The sequence below is a fragment of the Lactuca saligna genome, chromosome 2 (assembly GCF_052625555.1).
Source record: "Lactuca saligna cultivar CGN05327 chromosome 2, ASM5262555v1, whole genome shotgun sequence".
NCBI lineage: Eukaryota > Viridiplantae > Streptophyta > Magnoliopsida > Asterales > Asteraceae > Lactuca > Lactuca saligna.
This window is the reverse complement of record NC_136418.1, coordinates 18,658,611-18,675,667: the sequence shown is the minus strand read 5'-3', so window position 1 is coordinate 18,675,667 and position 17,057 is coordinate 18,658,611.

Here is a 17,057-nt window from a genome sequence, read left to right as displayed (position 1 = left end):
CCACTATTCGCTCACTCTTCCGATGCTCCTCCTTCATAGCCTCATGTTGAGCCTCCCGAATCTACTCCAACACGGGAGTCACCACAGTCATCCTCATGCAAACATCCCTGATCGGCTCCGCCTTGCGGATAAGCGCATCGGCCACGACATTGGCCTTCCCCGGGTGGTAAATGATCTCGCAATCATAATCCTTCACCACGTCTAACCACCGAAGCTGTCTCATGTTCAGATTCGGCTGATCCATGAGGTACCTCAAACTCTTGTGGTCCGTGTAAATGGTACATCGAACCCCGTAGAGGTAATGCCGCCATATCTTGAGGGCGAAGACCACCGCACCCAACTCCAAATAATGCATTGGGTAGTTCGCCTCGTGAGGTTTCAGCTGCCTCGAGGCATAAGAAATGGCATGCCCCCTCTGCGTCAACACTGCGCCTAAGTATGAGATCGACGCATCACAATATACCACAAAATCCTCCACGCCCTCGGGCAGGGCAAGGATCGGCGCCTCGCACAATCTCTGCCTCAGAGTCTCGAATGCTGCCTGCTGCTCAGGCCCCCATCAAAAGACCACGACTTTCCTAGTCAACCTTGCCAGGGGTACGACTATCTTGGAGAAATCCCGAATGAACCTCCGATAGTAGCCTGCTAATCCTAGGAAACTCTGAATCTGTCACACCCCCAAACCAAGGATGGCGGAAACGTCCGGGGGTGGAGGACTTCATGTAGAGTATCACAACAATGAGTATAATAGTGCTCAAAGTAAATACAACCAACACAAATATAATTGAAAACGTTACATCAAAGCACATGTTTACATGATTCACATCAATTACATTATGATACAAAATGAACTGTTTGACGATTTATCATCCCATCCTCAAAACGTTGTTGATTTCCTGTTTTCACTAAATTCCTGAGAATACAAGTAGTTTTGAAAAGTGTCAACACAAAGGTTGGTGAGTTCATAAGAGATTTCGTTAGAAAAGTAAATCGTTTTCCTTGTAAAAGCGTTAGAATATGTATCCAGAAAATCCGATATTTTCTTTAAAATCTGTGTAATGTAGTCTTATGACTGAAGACCAAAATGTATAAGTAACCTTTCTTATTAATACAAAATGTTATGTACTTAAATGGACATGGACGCGTTTGAATTAAATGAAATTTCTGTATGTTCTCATGTTTGTTAATACTTTATATATATATGTAGTCCTAAATTAGAGGACCGAGTAATAACAAGTATTGACCATACTTAAAGGTATAAACGTGGTTTCAAATGATGTGTAGTCGTAACTACCAAAACCAAAAGTGTACAATAATATCTGTACTCATAGAGATAAAAACTGATTTTAAATCGACATAAAACTCATTTAGGTTTTAAAAATAAAATCCCGTAAACTTATGGATTGTTATATCCCTATGTGAGTCGCTATAATCATACTATGACTATGTGAACCTGCCACAACGTTCTCAGGCGTCGCGAAAACTGAAATGACATTTGTCACCCGTAGACCTGCAGGTCCCACTGTAGCTAGCAGCAAGGTGTGGGGTGTCAAACCCAATAAAGATCTATATACAAGTATCACGTTCTCCCTCAAGGAGATTCTGATTATAACTACTAGGAATTATATCCCGCACTCGGACGTACGGGGAGAGAGAGAGAGAGAGAGAGTCTCACAATATAGGTTAACAAGTTTACGTGAAATGTGTGTGAATATAAATCTTTTCTGTATGAATGTACCCTTTCTGTACGAGTATGTTAAGTGATGTATCATAAACTATACCTATTATAGTTTATCTAAAATGTATGTAATATGTATGAACTCTTTTATGGAAATGTATTAGTGTTATGAATTTATCAAACTATAGGTTAACAAGTTTACGTGAAATGTGTGTGAATATAAATCTTTTCTGTATGAATGTACCCTTTCTGTACGAGTGTGTTGAGTGATGTATCATAAACTATACCTATTATAGTTTATCTAAAATGTATGTAATATGTATGAACTCTTTTATGGAAATGTATTAGTGTTATGAATTTATCAAACTATACTTTTTATAGTTTATCATACTTGTTCTAAAATGAATGCATAATATTTATTACGATTGACTTAGTTTCAGTTCATGATGATAAACTAACAAAGAAACACATTCAAGAATTAGAACTTATGATTATACACTTTGCTCAACATAATACAAAGTGTTATGATATTTATATACTGTTGGCTAACTTTAGCTTTTTTGCACTGTTTTGGAAAAATCATAGAAAAATCATACGAAGTCGAAAACTAGATCCGTAATTTCTGAGAGTTCACAAAATGTGTCTAGTTTACTCATAATTTTTATCACGATTTTTAATGACCTCCAACTTGGGTGAAAAAGTCCAAAATCACAGACTGGTCCGGATTGTTGTTTGAAATGATAGGTAGTTTTGTAAAAATCACCATAAATTGTAGAAAAATCGTATGGAGATGTGCAAGTAGTCATTTTAAAGCTAAAACTATTTGCACCTTGTACAGTTTTGAAAACAAAAATGTTTAAGATGCCCAATACAGTCCGTGAATGGAGTTGAACTTTTCTGATGAAGGCTGTTAGAAAATTTTAGTTATGTTCTTAGTGTTTTAACTTGTATTCCCCCCCCCCCTGAAAACTTGAGAAAACATGAAAATGTAGGGGTATGAACTCACCTTGAGTGATTTCAGTAGATAAGTGTTGAAGAAGAGAAGTGTTCAACCCAAGAACACTTGAAGAATCACTTGAAGATTCGAAGCTCTAACACAAATATAATGGAGTTTGTGTAAGATATCCATGATTTGAGTGGAAATAAGTGAGATAATCATAAAGAGAATGGATTATGCTTACCAAATGTGGAGGAAAAACTCAAGATCAGCCCTTGAATCTCGAATTTCTAGAGAGAGAAAGTGAGAGAGGAAAGAATTTGATCTTCTTGTGAAATGAGAGCAAATGAGAGAAGTGAGGAGATATGATGAATATTCAGCTCTCAAAAACGTGGGAAAGAGTGATAATTGAGTGGAAAGGACATTGATGTGACCTAGGTAAGGTGGGGAGGTGTGGCTGGTCATAGAGTGGGTGTGGGAGTGGTTGCTTGTGTCATAAGGTAAAGCAAAGTCAACACTCCACCTCTTTGTACTTTACCCACCTGCTTTTATTATTTAAATAAAGATTTTTATGAAAATATGATTAAATTGTGAATATTTAGGGTTTATTATGTTAAAATATGATTTTGGGTGAAAATCCCACGTTAAAATAATTAAAAACGGGCCTTAAACGCAAAACTACGCGAAAACCGGGAGAAAATGGGTTCCCAGCGAGACCTCTCGGTCCTAGGCCGAGGTTCGGTCCCTAGGCCGAGACTCGGTCCTTGCTGAGGATTGTAGCCGGAAACGAGCAGAGGGAAATGAAGGGGGCGAGGAAACGAGAGGAGGCGAGGAAGCAAGAGGTGTCACACCCCGCTAAAGCGGAAACGCAAGGTATGACAGCGATAACGGTTTCAATGCAAAAGATAAAGATACATCACCATAGCAGTATTTAAAAGTTTACAACCCATAGCTTCAAAAGAAACAAAATACAAGTTTTTGAAAATAACATTGTTCAAAATATAGCTTCATAATAGCTTCAACACGATGCAGCATGCTCTATGATGATGAATCTTTACATCCACTTACTAATTACTTCCTGAAAAAGCATGTAAAACGAGCGTCAACTATGAAAATAGTTGGTGAGTATCACAAGTTTATAAAAATCGAGCGTACAATAAGGCTTTTCGTAAATACAAGTACATTGCTTCAATGATAAACAAGTTGATTGCTATTAATGAATACAAGTTTATTGCTATAACGAGAAACGAGTTTGTATGTGTATGAGCAAACAATGAGTCTCAACCAAACCTATGACTGAAGCCCTATCGAGATCTATGCTTATCGTTCCATAGACGAATATGGTATCATGCACTCTAGCGATTCGGGCGAGTGAGGAGTTGTCAATTCCTAATAGCGCTATCCATAACGACCATTGGCTCAAAGAGTTAATGGTTAGAGATAAGGGAAGGGCCTTAGTACGATAAGTTCTCATGTTCCGTGTTGCATAGACATACATAAAGAAACATAGCAATACAATAGCAATCATGTTTGATACAATTCAATTTAAATACAACATGCAAACAGTAGTTTTTCTGGACATGCTTTTCCACCCCAAAACATAAAAACCGAAAATAGGGGAGTGCGTGAATACTCACGATGTTTTGTGTAGACACAAGCGGTACTTCGGGATGCACCAACGTCTTACTACCGGGATCCTACGACATCAAACACACGCACTAGTGAGTTTCCATGTTGATATCTAATGCTAAAATACTAAACTCTACATATAGGGAAATGCCAATTTATGTTTTAGTATTGGATTTTATATCAATTAGTTACACTTTTTCTGAAGTAATGAAATTCTATATATCGGGCGATTAATTACAACCTTGGAATATAAACTTTCCAAATTTTTAAGTCCTTATTACAACATAAATTCACGAAAATAGCATTCGAGGGATAAAAATTCTCAAACTTTTTATTTAACTGTTATTACACAATACTAAGCTGGGAAAATTATAAAAATGGATTTCTAAGCTGTTTAATTATATTTTATGATTTTTGAGCATTTATTTCAATAAAAATTGAAATAAATAGAAAATGGTTTCCAAAATTACCCAAACTTTTTATTTAATTGTTATTATACATAAATAGGTTGGGAAAAATATAAAAGATATTTTTCAGTGGGTATTTCTACTTTTCCTTGCTTTATTCCTTTAAATAGTCATTAATTAAAGAAATAATATTAAACAGTTAAAATAAATCACCATAAATTTTTGTAACATCATTTACAGTATAAATATCCTGGGAAAAATATCAAAAGTGGTTTTCATAATGTATAAACTGGTTTTGGGTATTTATGTGTATTTAAGTGTATTTTAGTGCAATTAACTTTAGAAAATAAGAGAAAAATAGTTTACAGTAGAGAAAAATATTCAAAATTTTTATGTAACCTCCTACTCTATAATATTATATCCTGGTAAATTTTCATGAATTTTGGATAATCAGAACTATTTCTCCCATTTTTAGACCATTATAATTACCAAAAATTGGGAAAAATAGTAAAACATGATGGAAAATCTTGAAATTATTTTCTGGAGTCACCCAGGTAAGGTATGCGAAAATTGTTAGATACAATTTTCACATCCTATAAAGTGGTTTTGTAATTTATCATGTCCTAAATAAAAGAAAATTAGAAATCATATGAAACAGTAACAAAAATTACTGAAATTTGGTGAGGGGTTATTATTCCCCATAAGGATCATCCATGAATTTATTTAGGATTTATTGACCTCTGGAAGTATTTTATATGATTTATGCCCTTGGTTTTAGCAATAATTCTAATAAATCAAAGAAATAACAAAAGCTCTTGAAATTTTCCAGATTATCTCATGCATGCAAGGGCTTTCAAAAGGAAAAATGTAAAAAAATGTATTCAGAAGAGAAATGAGGGTAATGATTTCAAACAATTTAAGAAAAGTTGCATGCAATAATGCATGAAGTGTAAATGTGGCTGAAGTTCATGAATTTGTGTAGTCCATTCAGTGAGGTTTTAAGCCACGAAATTTCAACCATAATTCACTAGATATGTTAAGTTTCTAAGGTATTTTTCCTCAGATTTATGGTTGGGTTTAAGGCCATTGTTTAAGCAAGATATAAATAGTGATCATAGAAAAAGAGCTGTATGCGCAACCTTTTTGTAAAATCTGCTAAAAATCGGACATTTAATATTTTACAGTGAGACCAGTTGGGTTTGAAAGTTAACTCGTGGAACTAACCAATACAAAAAGAATATCATGATTTGGTTAAGAAATGACTGAGTTATGACTGTTCAAAGTCGAACAAAGTAATCTGGCAGATTGCATGTTTGCTTGTGTGCATTATTAGGGTATTTCAACAAGAACATCATGCATGTCTTTGGTAAGGCCCGATTTCTAACACATGCATGGAATGAATGAGAATCCAAGATGTACTAGAAATGTTTTAAATGCTTTTGTTCATGCATGAACACAAAAGAAATGGAGAAGAACATGAAATATTAGGTTTTGATGTCACATGATCATATGTGCGTCTTTTCCACTCCTTGCATGGGTTTGATCCCGGATTTTCACCATCTCTAACACATGCATTGTGTTATGGTGAGAATCTACAAACCACAAGGGGAGAATAAAGATTTATAGCCATGGAAAGGCATAGAATCCGAAAAGTAGAGAAGACTAAGAAGAAAAAGAGGTTTAACCATGAAACTATGGAAGAAGATGTTGTTTACCTTGGTTTTGACCTTGAGAGAAGTAAGAACACTTCAAGGGCTTCACAATCTCGAAATTTTTCAGAGAAATGAGAGGATTTTCGTGAGTTTAGAGAGAGGGAAGAAGAGAGTGAAGTGTGTGAAGAGAGTGAAGTGAGAGAGTGAAGAGGGAAGAGGTGGAGTAAGGGTTTAAGCTTATTGATTGTGTTTTGGGGAAGAGAGAGGGCATGGGGAGGGGTGATGGCCGGTTTTTGCATGCATTTTGGCCTGCTCTCTCCTAAATTTTAAACTTTATAAACTTCCCTCCTATATTTTATATAAAAACATTCATTTTTATAAAATGTTTATTAAGCAATTTGATTTATTTAAAAATCTTGTTTTCAACAAATAATTTATGATTAATACTTGTAATTTATATTTCTAGTTCATTGGTATAATCCATAATTTGATTAATAAAATTTGATATTAGGAAGTTTATAGCCAAATTTTATAAAGTTTTTAAGCTTTATAATTTATAACTTTGGATTTTTGGCTCTTTAGGGTTTTTGGAATATTGTTTGATATTCAACAACATGTTGAAGTATAATTAGAATGTTTTAATTTATTTTTAGAGTTTTATACCTTATTTCAATTATAACAAAGCTTGAAGCTTTATTCTAATTATAGTATTGGCATTTCCTATTGTAGCTAAGCAACTTACTAGAATTGTAAGTATCAAGTATATTAGTCCTAGACCTTAGTTGGATCCTAGTTTATGCAAGATTTTTGACCTAATTTATACTACTAGGTCATGGCATGTTGTGCATGAATGGTTATTATAAAGATGCATGAGTCCAAGAATGACCTGAATTGGCAGTTGTCACAAGAGGCGAAGGCGAAGGTTCGGTCCGGAGATGAAAGGCGAGAAGTCAGACCCGAAATGAACCGAATGAACAGTAGTGAACAGTACCTTCGGGTTCGGTTCTTCCTTTTAAGCGAGGTTCGGTTCCTACTGGCTCGGGTTCGGTTCCTTGCTCTCGGGTTCGGTTCCCTTCTCTCGGGTTCGGTTCCTCCTGGGCGAGGTTCGGCCCTGAGAGGACCTTCGGCTCAGGAGGGTTCGGCTCCTCCTTGCTCTCGGTCCCTAAGAGGACCTTCTGGTCCTAAGAAGCTTCTCTCTTATCGAGAGGTTTCGGTTCCTAATGTCCATTTTTCTCGTTTTTACCCCGTTTTAAGCCGTTTTTGACCCGGTTAAGGGTCGGAATGACCCGAATGATTCTAAAAAGTTACGGGAAACTTTGGAGAGAGATTTGGGAGAGATTTCACATACTTGGAGAGATTTAGGAGAGATTTGGCATTCTTGGAGAGACTTCTCATACAAAGAGATATTTGAGAGATATTTCACATACTTGGAGAGATTTGGGAGAGATTTGACATTCTTGGAGAGATTTCTCGTACAGAGAGATATTTGAGAGAGATTTCACATACTTGGAGAGATTTGGGAGAGATTTCACATACTTAGAGAGATTTGGGAGAGATTTCACATACTTAGAGAGATTTCTCATACAAAGAGAGTTTTAGGAGAGATTTCACATACTTAGAGAGATTTGGGAGAGATTTCACATACTTAGAGAGATTTGGGAGAGATTTCACATACTTGGAGAGATTTCTCATACAAAGAGAGTTTTGGGAGAGGTTTCACATACTTAGAGAGATTTGGGGGAGATTTCACATACTCAAAGAGATTTCAAATAGAGATAGATAGATTGAAAACGATTGAGAGAGGTTTCGAGTGTGGCATTTGTGAGTGTCCGGCTTCGCAATGCAAGGTCCGTAAACACTGTTAAGCCTTGTTTAAGGATCTTACACACTCCCGATGAGTATGCAACATTGTTTTATCGGTTTGGCTAGCCACGTACCACAGTTTTTGGTTAAGGAGATCTAGATGTTCGCACTTTTTGATTTATGATCTCTCATTAGAATAGAGAGTTGTGTAGAAATTTCATAATGTAAATTCTAGTACTCAAGGGAAAATTGAGTCAAACGGTTTGACTTGTTGACTTTAGTTGACTTTGACTTGACCGAAATTTGACAGTTGTCACAGAATCTCAGATGGAGACTTTGGAACCTCCCACCTCATCACGGCCTCCACCTTGGTCGGGTCTACTGAAATCCCATTCTGGTTAACGAGGTGCCCAAGAAACTGCACCTCGCGCAACCAAAACTCACATTTGGAGAACTTGGCATACAAGCTCTCCTTCCTCAGGGTCTCCAAAACCTCTCTCAGATGCTCCTCGTGCTCCTTCTGAGTCTTGGAATAAACCAAGATGTCATCAATGAAAACTATCACATACCGATCCAACATCAGCCTACACACGCGGTTCATGAGGTCCATGAACGCGGCAGGAGCATTGGTGAGCCCAAACGGCATTACCACGAACTCATAATGGCCATAACGCGTCCGAAACGCGGTCTTCTGAATACCCTCCTCTCTAACCCTCATCTGATGATAGCCTGAACGCAAATCGATCTTGGGAAACCAAGATGCTCCCTGCAAATGATCGAAGAGGTCATCAATCCTCTGGAGTGGGTAACGGTTCTTCACCGTTACCTTATTCAGCTCCCGATAATCTATACACATCCGATGCGATCCGTCCTTCTTTCTTACAAACAAGATCGGGGCTCCCCAGGGTGAATTGCTCGGTCGAATAAACCCCTTGTCCAGCAGCTCCTGCAGCTGCGTAGACAACTCCTGCATCTCGGGAGGAGCCAACCGATAGGGTGCCTTGGCTATTGGAGCCGTACCAGGAACTAGATCGATCCTGAACTCCACCCGATGTTCCAGAGGTATTCCAGGAACACATCAGCATAGTCTTGCACCACTGGAACCTCGCTCACCGTCGCCTTACCCGTCTCCCGGGTATCCATGACATACGTGACATACCCCGCGCATCCCTGCTGAAGGTAACGCCTAGCTCTCGCTGTTGAACATACTATAGGTCCACGCTATGGCCTCTCACCGTGGATCACCAACTCTCCCCCGCTTGGGGTCCTGACCCGCACTAGCTGCTGTGCACAATCTATCACCACCCCATTAGGGCTCAACCAATCCATGCCTATAATCACCTTGTTCCCCCGCAACGGTATGGGAACCAAATCCACCAAATAGCGCTCCTCAAATAACCTCAAAACACAATCCCTGAACACTGCTGATACTCGCACCGATCGACCATCGACAATCTCTACCTCTAAAGGGCAATCCAACATGCCTGAGGACTCAGTAAACCTCTTGCTAAGCGCAAGGGAAACAAATGACCGGGTGGTACTGTTGGGTCAAAATATGGTTTATACTTTGCTTTTCTGGGCAATTATATTTTTCTGTAATATTTTTGGAGTTTATGGTCATGTTTACGGTTGAGTTTACGGTCGTAAACACCTTACGACCGTAAACCCATTTACGACCCATGTCCACCAAGCCCATGTTCCCCTTGTATAAATATAGGTGTTAGGGTTTGAGGAACAGATTGATAAACCCTAAAGAGTTGACGGTCAGAGAGAGAGAGAAAGGAACGTTTGTGTGGGTGAATCTTGTGTAAGGAACTTAATTCATATTATCAATTCATACATAGATTCATATTATTCTTCTTCTCCTTCTATTCTATTGTGATCTGGCATCATCCGTTTGATTGGGATTCCGCACCATCAAACAGATCTGATTGGTACATAGGTAGATTAGGGACTTACAATTGGTATCAGAGCCAAGTTGTATCAGTAAATTTTGTTAGATTTGGGGCATCATTTGATCTTATTTTCGAAATATTTTTGCGTTTTTGGATAGATTGCGCAAAAAAAAGGGGGTTTGTTCTTCGCGTTTTTCATAAAAACGGGTTTTTGATCTAGTTTTGGAGCAAAAAAGGGTAAAAAAATGGTGCTTTTAGTCGTAAACTGCGAGGGGGTGGCGGCCAGCAGCTAGGGTTTCCGAGGAGTTCACGGCCCGAGGTTTGCGGCTCAGAGTTTGCGGCCTCGGCTCGGAGTATACGGCTCAGCAGCGTTTACGGTCTCGCATCTCGCAACAGGTCCCCACTTCGCATCGCATCGGCTCGCATCGCGTGCTCGTTCTCGCTGCAGCAACCTCGCTTCGCATACACTTAAAAAAAGTCGGAAACAGATTTGAGGGTGCCGGGGTTCGAAACCGGGACCTCTAGTTCACAAGGCAGCGCACCTAACCAACACAGCCAAGCAATCCCTTGTTATTAAACTTCGAATATTTGCACTTAACCCATCCCTGTCGATTCCAACTTTCATTTTTTAACACTTTTAACCCCAAAACTAAATTCCTTTTAATTTTAAATTTCTTTTTCATCCAAAATAAAATAATAATAATAATAAAATTAAAAATAATAATAATAAATAAATTATATTTTAATTTTTGACTATTATTTTTTTTAATTTTTGATTTTAAATTTTGACTTTGACTTCCAAGTTTGACCTTTGACTTTTTCGTTTAATTTTTTTAAATTTTCAAATTTAACTTTTCGGTTTGACTTTCAAGTTTGATTTTTTTTAGTTTGACTTTTTCAAGGTTGACTTTTTCATGTTTGACTTTTGAGTTGTATTTTTTTTATTTGACTTTTAAGTTTTATTTTAGCTTCTAGTTGTGTTTTTAATTGATTTTAAGGTCTATGAGGGACTTGAAAACATGAAAGAGAGTCGTCAGGATATGTTAAGACAAAAATTCAACATTTTTGATTATATCCCTGGAGAAACCCTCGAAACTCAGTTGCAGCGATTTACTACACTTATTACCGAGATGAATATAGCTGGGATCTTCTTGTCTAAATCTGAGATAAACAAAAAGCTATTGAATTCACTTCCAAAATCGTGGGATATGGACGTGGCTGACATCAAGAAGACAAAAGATCTCAATCGTCTTAGTCTGGCTGATATAATTGAAGAAATTAACGCTTTGAATTGTCGAAAAACAATGAGTTCAAAAAACCTTTCGGTCAATGAAGTGTCGTGTTCTCATTAATGTGAAGTTTCATGTTCTCAATCATGTGAAGATACGATTAAATTTCTTTGAGAACAAATTGATTTATTAAAAGGGGAAGTTGAGGACCTGAGATATAAAGGATATTAACTCAGGAAAGGATAGAAACCCCTGAAGGCTGAATTAGAAGCAAAAACCAAGGACTTTAGGAAACTTCAGGAAGAGTATAGCAACAAGTGTGAAAATTATGATTATATTAAGAGACAACTTGCTGCTGTCACTGAAGAACTTGACGCTTTAAAAATGAAGTATGGAAAAACAGATGTCAGTTTCAAAAATTATATAGCGTCAAGTCAGACACTCAAGTCTTTATATGAAACCCAATTAAAATTCAAAGAAAATCAAAACAAGGGTCTAGGGTATGATAGTGTTCCTCCTCCTTATAATCATAACTACACATCCATCCCTATGACACAGGACGAAACTGGCAGGGAGGCACATCTTCAATATGGCAAACGAGCTGGATTTGTGTCCGGAGGAGTTATTAATATTGAAGATACTAATGTTGCTACTTCTTGTTCAGGAAAAGTAACAGAGGATGAGAACAAGGAGAGTTCTTCTGAACAAACAAACGACCTCGTGAACTCTGAATCTGTTGTTTCTAATCAACCTGTCGTTGGTAAATACAAGCCACCATTTCAAGCTAAACAGAGTGCCTGTGGCAAGTGTGTATGTGGGAACAACAAGAGACAAGACAAGGATACGCCACCAGGGGCAGGAAGAAATAACTTCATAGTGAAGAAAAAGACTTGTTTTCATTGTGGAACACCTGGACACATTGCTAGAAATTGTCCTAATCGCGCATACGTTCCCTACAACGCACAAGGATGGAAAAACGTGCCAAGTGGGAGATAGTTCAAAAGAAACCCTTCCAGGTCACGTTCAGACAATGGTGACTGGAACGCGCACAAGGCCAAGAATCAAACCCACAAGGCAAAGAATCCAAATCCCAAGGGAAAGAAGGAAATGTCGGCCAAGAAGCCCAATCCAAGAGATGCTCCAGTGAAGCCAAGACTGGTTAGGTCAAAGACATCTCAAAGATCGGCTTCATGTTCCAAAGAAAGTGTCAAGGCACCCATCAGATCGAACAAGAAATGGGTTAAACCCGAATATAGATGGGTACCAAAGGTGAAAACTCCCAAATCTTCTAATGACTCTAATATTTCATTGTCTTCTGTTTGTGATAAGCAGGATATGTCATGGGAGAGAGTAACCTGCATTGATGACAAAGGTCGACCTAATTTCAAAATGGACTGGGTTCCAAAGACCAATTGATCCTGCTCTGTGCTAGAGCAGCTATGGAGGCATATCATCAGACTTCGGTTTGTTGGTAGTGGCTGTTCCTGGCACTTGATAGGAGACATCTCTCAACTGTACAACACTCAGAACATTGTTTGGGAGAATGTGTCCTTTGTGGGAAGGGAAGAAAGGAAGGGATCACTCATGGGGTTAGTGCTTAATGATATGAAGAATTTTCGGATCTGTTCTGAGATTATGCTTGCTGTTCCCAGACCTTCTGAATGCAGATTCAATCGGTGAATTACGGTTTGCGTTTTCTTCTCTATATTCCTGAATTTTTCTTAAGTTGATTATCTTTAAGACTAATTTTTGTTTTAGGATAGTTTAAATTTGCGGATTTACTTTCGTTTCTCTCCTATGCCCAAATTTAGGGGGAGAAATAAAAACAAAACAAAAAAAATTAGAAAATTTTAAAAAAATCCAAAAACATTAGAAAATCAGAAAATCAAAAATGTGGTGTTAATGGAATGTGCTTGCGGGAGATGCTTTGGGAAATGAAATCAGCATGTGATAACGGACAATCTGAATCGGCGTAACGTACCTAAGTTGAATCGTCTATGCTCTGTACTCGATTTGCTGGTAGGTACGAAAGATTTTAAATGGACTTGACTAGGAAAAGTTGAACCTGGTGAATTTATGGGCTTGACAAACTTTGACCTAGTTAGATCCGTTTAACCTGATGTCACGACGCTTGGATAGGTTGAGTAGGGAGATATACATGGGAATCTACTGGTCACATTAAATAACCCGTATCTAGAACTGTGGATTCACTTTTCCTCGATGTGCGGATTCTGTCCTTAATTCTAGTTGGATGGGGCAACTGGTAAATTTCGATAAATTAGGTCTGTAGAATATCATTTTCTTTCTTTCCGTCTGTTAGTCATATGTTGTACCTTTTGCGTGATTGGAAGAGATCCGACCTGGATTGCAACATATGCAACTCTATTTCTCTGCATGTTATATTTATGAAATTCCTCTTATATGTTAGCCATATGCTGTCTCCTTTGCGTGACTTCAAATCCGACCTGGTACACATCATATGCAACTTTCTACATCTCAACCCCTCTAGAGTAATTAGTTATAGAATTCTGAATCTATCTTCTCTCTGAATGGTTGTCTGCTCACTCGGTGTAAGGAGTACTCTGGAAGTTCTTGATGGCTGGGGCATATTAGGAAGCGGGAAAGACGTTCTAGTACACTTAAAAATTGAACACATACATATTGTCTGTAGATCTTGTTGCTCAATTTAGGTGGATAACAATATCCTTGGTTGTCGTCAGATGAATGGTCCTTAAGATATAGTATCTAAGGAATTAGGATCAGATATGAATTTTAGGATCTTAAGTTCACCTTGTCTTGTAACAGATAGTATGTCCTAAATTTGTCACAATTTTTCGTGTTTAAGTGGAAGACAATACCGACGATCGACCAGACAAAGACGTCAAGATAGAAGGTACCGACAAGTGGATAAAGGCTGTCTAAAAACTTTGATCGCAAATCACTCTTAAAGTTAGGTATCATTTTATTTCTGTTAAATTTGTCATAGTTTCTTCTAATTTAAATATTAGGGGAGAATTAAAAATTAAAAATAATAAAAAAATTAGAAAAATTCAAAAATCAAAGAAAAATCAAAAAATTAAAAATCCAAAAGTAGTTTTGTTTCTGTTTTAATTTGTGTGCTAAGTTTTCTTTTAGTTTTGTTTTGTCTTGAAAAGTGATTTCAGGTATAGATAAGACTCATGGAGTTTGTGTTGAAGATTTCTGAGCCAAAAGCTTCGTCTGTAAGCATCGAAGAATTCTCATTTGAAGCAGCAAGAAATGAAGATTATTCTTTCACATTCAATCTTTCAACCCCAGAAGCAAGGTGAAGCCGAAATTGAAGATTATGTGATGGATTGCATTGAAGCCTCCTCAATCAGTCTGCTGCTATCTTAAACCTGCTGAAGCGATCCAAAAGATTATTTCTCTATGATGTTCTCTTTGAAGATTCTCAAGCTGAAAGCGCCATCTTTCAAGAATCACTACGTCAAGCCTCCTCACCCAATGTGCGTTCAATGACAAATTCTGAAGAAAACCTCAAGTGCTCAAGATGAAGTCATTCATTGAAGGTTCATATGTTCATCCTGATGCTGTGAAGAAATTGAAGGTTAAAGCTGAAGCCAAGCTCCCATTGAAGATTGACAAGAAGAGCCAGCTACTTTTTAGGGGGAGCTTGTTGGGTCAATTAAGAAAAGAAAGCTACAAACCAAGGGGGAGATTTTTGGGTCAAAATATGGTTTATACTTTGCTTTTCTAGGCAATTATATTTTTCTGTAATATTTTTGGAGTTTATGGTCATGTTTACGGTTGAGTTTACGGCCGTAAACACCTTACGACCGTAAACCCATTTACGGCCCATGTCCACCAAGCCCATGTTCCCCTTGTATAAATATAGGTGTTAGGGTGTGAGGAACAGATTGATAAACCCTAGAGAGTTGACGGTCAGAGAGAGAGAAAGGAAGGTTTGTGTGGGTGAATCTTGTGTAAGGAACTTAATTCATATTATCAATTCATACATAGATTCACATTATTCTTCATCTCCTTCTCTTTATTGTGATCTGGCATCATCCGTTTGATTGGGATTCCGCACCATCAAATGGATCTGATTGATACACGGGCAGATTACGGACTTACAAGTACCCGAGTCGAACAACACCTGAACCGGAATACCGTTCACATGGAACGATCCTAATGCATATACACAGAGCACATATCAATATCATAACATCATAAAATAAAGTAGAGGGAAAGAATCATACCCGTCACCACATCGGGTGCGGTGCGTGCCTCTTCTATAGTCAGTTGAAAGGCCCGAGTCCTCACCACTGGAGCCTCTGCCTTGCCCTGCCGGCCATCTGTAATCCGCAGGGTAGCTGGAGCTGGCGCCTTAACCGGCGCTGGTGATGCCAACTAGGGGCAATTGGCCTTTTTGTGGCCCCTCTGGTTGCAGTGGAAACACAACAACTCCGATGTATGAATCACAGGTGCAGGGGCGGTACAATCCCTACCAAAGTGCCCTAACTTGCTGCACTTGTAGCAGCCTGACGATCCCAACTTGCACGCTCCCTCGTGTGTCTTGCCGCATTTCCTGCAGCGGCCCCGTCCCTGTTGGCCTTTCGGCCCCACATTTTATCCCTTGGGCTTCTTCCCCAAAGCCCCCTGATGTGTGTAAAACTCACTTAGTTTTAAACCTACTTTTAATTATCAAATAACACACAAAAGGCAGTGAACCTATCAATTGTGGTATAGCTAAATAAGCAGGGTATCGAACACAGGGAACAGCAAATTAAATTAAAAACTAATTCTATCTAAGTTAATTAAGAAATAGGGGTTTTTCTCTAGTTTTACAAGACTAGAAACTTACTAACTATTACTAATTTGAGACTAGAAAATAACGACTTAACTAGATTCAATAATTGGAAAGGAACTTCTGTTTAGTTCAACTTGGTTAACTCTATGGTTGATTTCAAGGTAATAGTGCAATGGATTAATTCTTTCGTTGGTTACCGATTCAAGTGATTAGGTTCGTGTTCACTATCCTAATCCTTAGCAAATAAACTAACTCAAACAGTGGCCAATTGTCTACTTTAATTATATTCACTAGATTTATTATTCGGGTTAAGTTAGACTTGCAATAGCTAATTAATTTATTATTTTTAATTAACCTCTTGTTTGATGGTCATCTTACAAGCTTGCACATGAATTTACTCAATTTTCTTATTAATTCTAGTTTCATATTCATTAATCCTAGACATATAGTATAGTGGTCACATATCATATGAGGTCAATAATCAATAGATGTTCATGCTAATCAATTATCTTCCTATTAACAGAAAATTAATTATTATTCATACACAAGGTTCTTTAGCAAGCTAAAATAACAAAAATTCACCAACTTGGAATTAATCCTACCAATCAATCAAACCATATTGTCAACTTTGTATCCCCAAACAGAAGTCTAAAGGTTTTAGTTCATAATTAAAGTAAATAACAACAAACAAACAAAGTCAAGTTGCTTAATCATATTGATAAAAAAAAAAGAATAAGTGGAATGATGAAATTTTGCCTTAATTACTCCTCGGAATTGAATTCTAGCTTTCTTCATCGACTTCTAGGGTTTTTCTAGCTTCTCAATCGTAGCAAAGCACTTCTGAATCGTCCCAGAACTCTCTCTAATCGATCTGTGGAATTATCTTTAAATAAGCGAATCGACTCGTCGAGTCAAGTAGTGACTCGTCGAATCCTTCTCACATTCCCCGTATTGCGATAACTATCTGGAATCCCGAGTCATTATCTTCTGATTTTTCGACTGGACTCGCCGAGTAGTCTATCTGACTCGCCGAGTAGG